Genomic DNA, 6,807 nt, shown 5'->3' with positions numbered 1-6,807 from the left:
GGAATTAAAAAAGACGTTTGTTCCCCCTAGCAGTGAAGTGGAAGTGGAGTCACAGCTGCTTCATTTACGCCAGGGCAGTCGACCCGTCTATCACTTTGCCTCCCAATTCCGCACCCTGGCCGCTAAGCTAAAGTGGGGAGATGCTTCTCTGCGCTCTATTTTTCTGGAGGGACTGGCTGATTACATCCGAGATGAGATGACCGGCCGTGAGGCCCCAAAAACTCTGGATGAGGCCGTGGACCTCGCCCTGAAGATCGACCAACGAGTGATGTCGCGGCCTCACCACACCCCTCGGGCCTTCAAACCCTTCCAGCCTCAGAGGACCACGTCTTTGCGGTCACCTCCCCCCTCTGACGGAGCCACTGCTAGCCCAAGCAGTACATCCAGCGAGGAGCCCATGCAGCTGGGTAGACTCTCCAAAGAGGAGAGAGAGAGACGCTGGTGTGAGGGTCTCTGCGCCTACTGTGGATCAGCTCGACACCGTTGTCCCCCGTGCCCGCTACGTCCGGGAAACGACGACGCCAGGTAGACTGCGGGGGAGTCCCACCTGGCCCTTCCCACTCCTCTGACCCCTCTCGTTTTCTGTTACCAGTAATATTTCACCTGAAACACCAACAGTTCTCATCTGAAGCCCTCCTGGACACCGGAGCCGCTGAGAACTTCATAGACCAAAAACTAGCCTCTCGACTTCGCATTCCGTTAACTTCCGTCGATCGATTTCTCCCGGTGACCTCAGTAGATGAGCGACCCCTCCAACCCTACCCGATCCAGTTCCAGACCCAGCCGGTTCGCATGTCTATTGGGGATCATCAGGAGGAGGTCCGGTTTCTAGTAGTCTCGGCCACGTCCTCTCCTCTCATCCTTGGATACCCCTGGTTCCGTCAACGTGACCCCCACATCTCCTGGTCTTCCTGCCAGATCCTGGATTGGGGTCCCCAGTGTCCTCGCCGCTGCCTTCTCTCTCAGACCAAAGTCAGAAGAGGCTTCACCCCCGGAGCCCATTGATCTGGATAAGATCCCTCCGTCTTACCACGACCTATCTGAGGTCTTCAGTAAGAGGCGAGCCTCTACTCTACCTCCTCATCACTCCTACGACATGGCCATCGAGCTCCTCCCGGGAGCGGTCCCTCCTCGTGGTCGCCTGTTCTCGCTGTCACCCGCAGAGAACAAAGCCATGGAGGAGTACGTTGCTGAGGCTCTCCAACAGGGCTTTATTCGCCCTTCTACCTCCCCTGCAGCTGCGGGATTCTTCTTTGTCAAGAAGAAAGATGGCGGGCTCCGCCCCTGTATAGATTATCGGGGCTTGAATAAAGTCACCGTCAAGAACCGCCATCCTCTTCCTCTGCTATCCACCGCACTCGATTCCCTCTCCCAGGCCTGCATCTTCACAAAAACTAGACCTACGCAGCGCCTACAATTTGGTGCGAATTAGGGAAGGGGACGAATGGAAGACGGCCTTCATTGATTGATTGATTGATTGGTAATTTTTATTTCAACATGTGAACAATATACAAGTACATTTAGAAAAGAAATAAGAGAGAAAAAAATACTATACAAATTACATACAAAAAAAAACATTCTGATTAATTTACATGTTGAAAGGGAGTGGGAAGAAGTATACACTTATTTAATCCCACCCCTTTGCCATAAATTATCAGTGAATATTTAGTCAGCTTCCTTACTGATATAATTTGTAATAAAAATAGTGAACAGATTTCTGATATACTATAATATCACATCATGAATTTTTTGTTTGTTTGTTTTTAAATAGAGACATTCACTTAATTTCAATATTTTCCTTTTCTTTATAGATCGAGAAGATCATATTTTTATAACTCTTTTTGAACAGTTTTATGTTTGGACGTTGCTTTAATTCCATATTCAGTTTGTTCCATAGTTTCACTCCATGAACAGAAACACAAAAGCCTTTTCTTGTAGTACGTACCTTCATTGTTTTGAAGTTACAAAAACCCCTTAAATTATAACTTCCTTCTTTCAAAAAAAACATACTCTGAATATTACCTGGCAGTTCTTTATTTTTTGCTTTGAATAGAATTTGTGCTGTTTGGAATTTCACTGTATCGTCAATTTTCAATATTTCAGACTGCAAAAATAGTGAGTTTGTATGTTCCCTATAACCTGCATTGTGGATGATTCGAATTGCTTTTTTTTGAAGAGTAAAAAGTGAATGTAATGTGGTTTTATAGTTATTGCCCCAGACCTCTGCACAATAGCTTAAGTATGGTGAAACCAGTGAACAGTAGAGAATATGAAGTGATGTTCTGTCGAATACCTGTTTTGCCTTGTTTAGTACTGCAATGCTTCGTGATACTTTGGAATGAATATATCTTACGTGAGCTCTCCAGTTAAGTTTTTCATCTATTATTACCCCCAGAAATTTATTTTCACTGACTCTTTCAATATCAACACCATTTATTTGAATCTTTGCATTTGTATTTAAACTACTATTTCCAAATAACATCAGTTTAGATTTATTCAAATTTAATGATAATTTGTTTTTATCAAGCCAGAACTTCACTTTACTTATTTCATTAGTCATATCCTCCAATAAATTCTGCAGATCATCACCAGAGCAAAAAATGTTTGTATCGTCAGCAAAGAGAACCATTTTTAATACTTTGGACACTTTACAGATGTCGTTAATGTACAAGTTGAAGAACTTAAATAACTCCGGACCCAATCTAAAACTACCCCTCTGACACCATAACGTTCCAGTTTTCTTATTAATATATCATGATCTATAGTGTCAAATGCCTTTGTCAAGTCTATGAATAACCCAGCCACATATTGCTTTTTGTCTATGGAATTTGTGATGTATTCTATTGACTCTAATAGTGCCGATGATGTTGATCTGCTTGATCTGAATCCGTACTGACTCTCAGTGAGTAGTTTATGTTTATCTATAAATTTTGAGGTAGTAAAGAGACAGGCCTGTAGTTTGTGAAATGGTGTTTGTTTCCAGATTTGTATAGAGGTATAACTTTTGCTATTTTCATTCTGTCTGGAAATCGACCAGTTTGAAATGATAAATTACAGATGTATGTAAATGGTTTTATAATAGCCTCAATGACTCTTTTAACCACTATCATATCAACATCATTACAATCCAAAGATTTGTGATTTTTACATTTTTTGACAATTTCAAGAACTTCATTTTCATCAACGGCTGTGAGAAACATAGAATATGGATTTCTGTCAATCAGTGTCTCCGGTTTTTCCTGTGCTTTCCCAGGATGAGTGATTGTTCTTGCTAAATTTGGTCCAGCAGTTACAAAGAATTCATTGAGACTATTTGCCACAACATCCATATTGTATTCTTCATGGTCATTACAAATGAAATACTTGGGATAGTTCTTTTGTCCAGTCCCACATTTTATAACACTGTTCAGGATTTCCCATAGCCTTTTAATATTATTTCTATTTATATCTAATTGCTTCTTATAGTATTCCTTTTTACTAAATCTAAGTATATTAGTTAACCTATTTTTATATCTTTTGTATCTGATTTCAGCATCTTTAGTTCTCGTTCTTAAGAACTCTCTGTATAGAGCATTTTTCTTTATACATGCATTTTGCAGACCTTTTGTTATCCATGGACAGTCCATATATTTCTGTTTCCTACTATATTGCTTTATTGGACAGTTGGTATTGTACAGTAATGTAAATATTCTAAGGAATTTAATATAAGCACTATTAACGTCCTGTTCCTGATATACTTCACCCCAGTTTTCCTTCAATAAATCTTTTTTAAATGCATTCATTCTTTCTTCTGTTCTTACTCGTCTGTACTCTTTTTTACTGTCCATTTTATTGATCTTGTAATTCCTATCATAGATTGTAAAAATTGGAAGATGGTCACTTATGTCGTTAATCAGGAGTCCACTTACAGTCTTATTTTCAATGTCATTTGTAAAAAGGTTGTCTATGAGAGTTGCACAATGTGATGTGATCCTGGTAGGTCTAGTAATTTTAGGGAATAGATTCATACAGTGCATTGTGTTTATAAATTCCTCAGTGGTTTTATGTTTATTTGGGTTTAGCAAATCAATATTGAAGTCTCCACAAATGAAAACTTTTTTGCGAGCTATTTCAATAAATGTTTCTTCTATCCAGTCTTTAAATGTCTCAATACTACTACCTGGAGCTCTGTATATACAGCTAATGAGCACATTTTTACTTTTTTCCTTACAAATTTCAACTGTATTACATTCTAGTACATTATCAATCACCATCGTCATCTTTTCCACCACATTAAATTTCAAGGATTTGTCCACATACAAGGCCACTCCTCCTCCTCCTTTGTTTCGCCTAGTTATAAATGTGAATTCATAACCCTCCAGTTCAAAGTCTGTTCCTTTTTCCATATTGATCCAAGTTTCTGATAAGGCAATGACACTAAATGGATGTGAAAACTGGTTAAGATATTCTTTGATTTGACTAAAATTAGCATAGAGACTTCTACAGTTAAAGTGGATAATTGATAATTTATTCTCAGTTTTAATCCTCTGATTGTAGTCTTTATTTGTATAGTAGCAGCAATTGTTATTGTTAGATGAGAAAAAGTTGTTGTCTGGATCTATTTCATATTCCAAGTCATGTGTATTGTGATCCATATAGTTAAATGTTTTCAGTTCCAATTGATCATATTCTGCAACTGTCTGACTGATGCAGCTGATTCTTCCAGATGTATCTGAGTTCTTCCTTCCAGTGTGTGTCATAAGTGAGTGTGTGGTTGTCTGTTACCTTGTTTGCCGTCCAGATCGTGTTGCTCACTGATATTTTTCAAGATCCGCCATATTTTTAATGGTCAGAACTTTGGCTTCCTCTGGTGATCCGTTTAGTTTAATGAATATTTTGCAGTTCGTCGTCCAAGTGCCTTGGATTTTTCCCAGCTTCTTAAGGTGTCGCGCTTTTTTGGCTATGTTGGGGGAAAACTCTGTAAAAAACCCAGGAGAAATAAAGACACAATGAGACAAAGTTACTTTCTTTATCAAACGTGTACACGGGTGAGCTGCTAAGAACAACTCACACCATGCACAGTGGCTTGGTAATTTTTATAGGCACAGAGCACAGAGACAGTGAGAACAGGATAACAAATAATAAACAGATAAAATAAAACAACTCCATATATGGTGCTAGTCTCGTCAGCAGAGAGCTAGGGAAGATAAAACAATCTAAAACAATATGTCCCAGAAACAAGATGTGTTTGCTGGGAAAGTCTAAAAAGATAATTCTAAACTAATCTAACCATAGACAAAGGGCAGACAAAAGGCATCATAGAACATTTAAAAGAAGGTAAAGAAACATAGAATCATTTTTCCTGTAACATTCCCTCCTGTTTTAACTTATTTTAAATGTATACAACAATTGTCTGTGAAGGTTATTTATTAAGTATCTTAAGCAATTTTTTAATTTTCAAAATGTCAGCATAGCAGAAATGGAAGTCATTTGGTCTAAAGAATAAAACAAAAGAAAATAATAAAAAGAAAAACATAGTAAATGAAAATCATAGTAAATGAAATAACAAGTGGAATAAACAAGAAAAAATAATAAAACTAAAACTACAAAAAATAAAGGATAAAAACCTTATATTTTAAAACGAAAACTACAAAAAATAAAGGATAAAAACCTTATATTTTAAAACGAAAACTACAAAAAATAAAAGGATGAAAACTAAAATGAAAACTTTGTATTTAAAAATGATGAAAACCAAATATGTAAAATGAAAACTTCAAAAAATACAAGGATGAAAACTTCAAAAAATAAAAGGATGAAAACCTGCATAACCTACTAATGTTTTAATCAGTGCGTGATCACTTGACAAGTCATTTTTAATCACCACGTCATTCATTAGCAGTTATTACAAGTTCTCCTCTAACAGAATTGCAACGGGATGCTGTTCTTCTTGAGGCATGGCAACATAAGCAGTCATTGTAGTTGTTATCATCTTTGAAATCATTACTCTTAGACATGGCGGTGTAGCTGCTCCAGATGTGTGGTCAGTGACATATTTCTGCAGAATGGTCAAATTCTGCAAAGCTTCATAAATGTCTCCGCTTACAAACTCCTCCTTGTGATGCTGTTAGCAGGTCTAGAGTCAGTCTGTTCTGCAGCACCATCGTTCTGATGGCCTGCTGTTCTCCTGCTAAAGCCGGTCCCAGGGTCTTAGTCAAGTTGATGTGTCGTAGCAGAGCATATCGGTTGATTTCCACGTGATCCCGCACCTCGGCAACTCCAATGCCGGGGATCAAGCTCTGTAAGAATTTCACTCCTCCTCAGATGCGAAACTCTGGTTCCTTTACTGCTTGGTGCCGTCCGTGCACATCCTGTCTGGTAATGAGTCTTTGTTTGTAGTATCATTCGGTAGCTGTAGTTGGAGCGACAGTTGAGGCTCATCAGTGTCGCGTTACTGGCACAGGTTTCGTTGAGTGAACAGTCCATACACTTCCTCTCGTTCCTCGGTGGGCAGAAAGTGTATATGTTTTTGCATAGCAGTCAGTTTTATTATTCAAGTAAGCTGTAGTGTTCATAAACTGCCACCAGAAATTAGTGGCATAGCCATGGGGAAACTTGGTGTACTTTCCTTTGTCATACAGTGTCTGCCTTTTCTCCATGTAGCGTGACTTATTGTCCCTCACGGAAGCAAAGATGAGGAGCCCGGCCATGGTCAGGGCCACTGCAGTTATTAAGAGCCACCACCTCATGACGACGGGACACACCCTCCTGTCGCGAGTAGACCCCCCGGCCAGGAAAGCTGACCCCTCCACCGGGCGAGATCACAACAAG

The sequence above is a fragment of the Rhamphochromis longiceps genome, linkage group LG6 (assembly GCF_057381845.1).
Source record: "Rhamphochromis longiceps isolate RC_006_pf linkage group LG6, R_longiceps_female_GT1.1, whole genome shotgun sequence".
NCBI lineage: Eukaryota > Metazoa > Chordata > Actinopteri > Cichliformes > Cichlidae > Rhamphochromis > Rhamphochromis longiceps.
Note: the sequence above shows the minus strand (reverse complement) of the source record.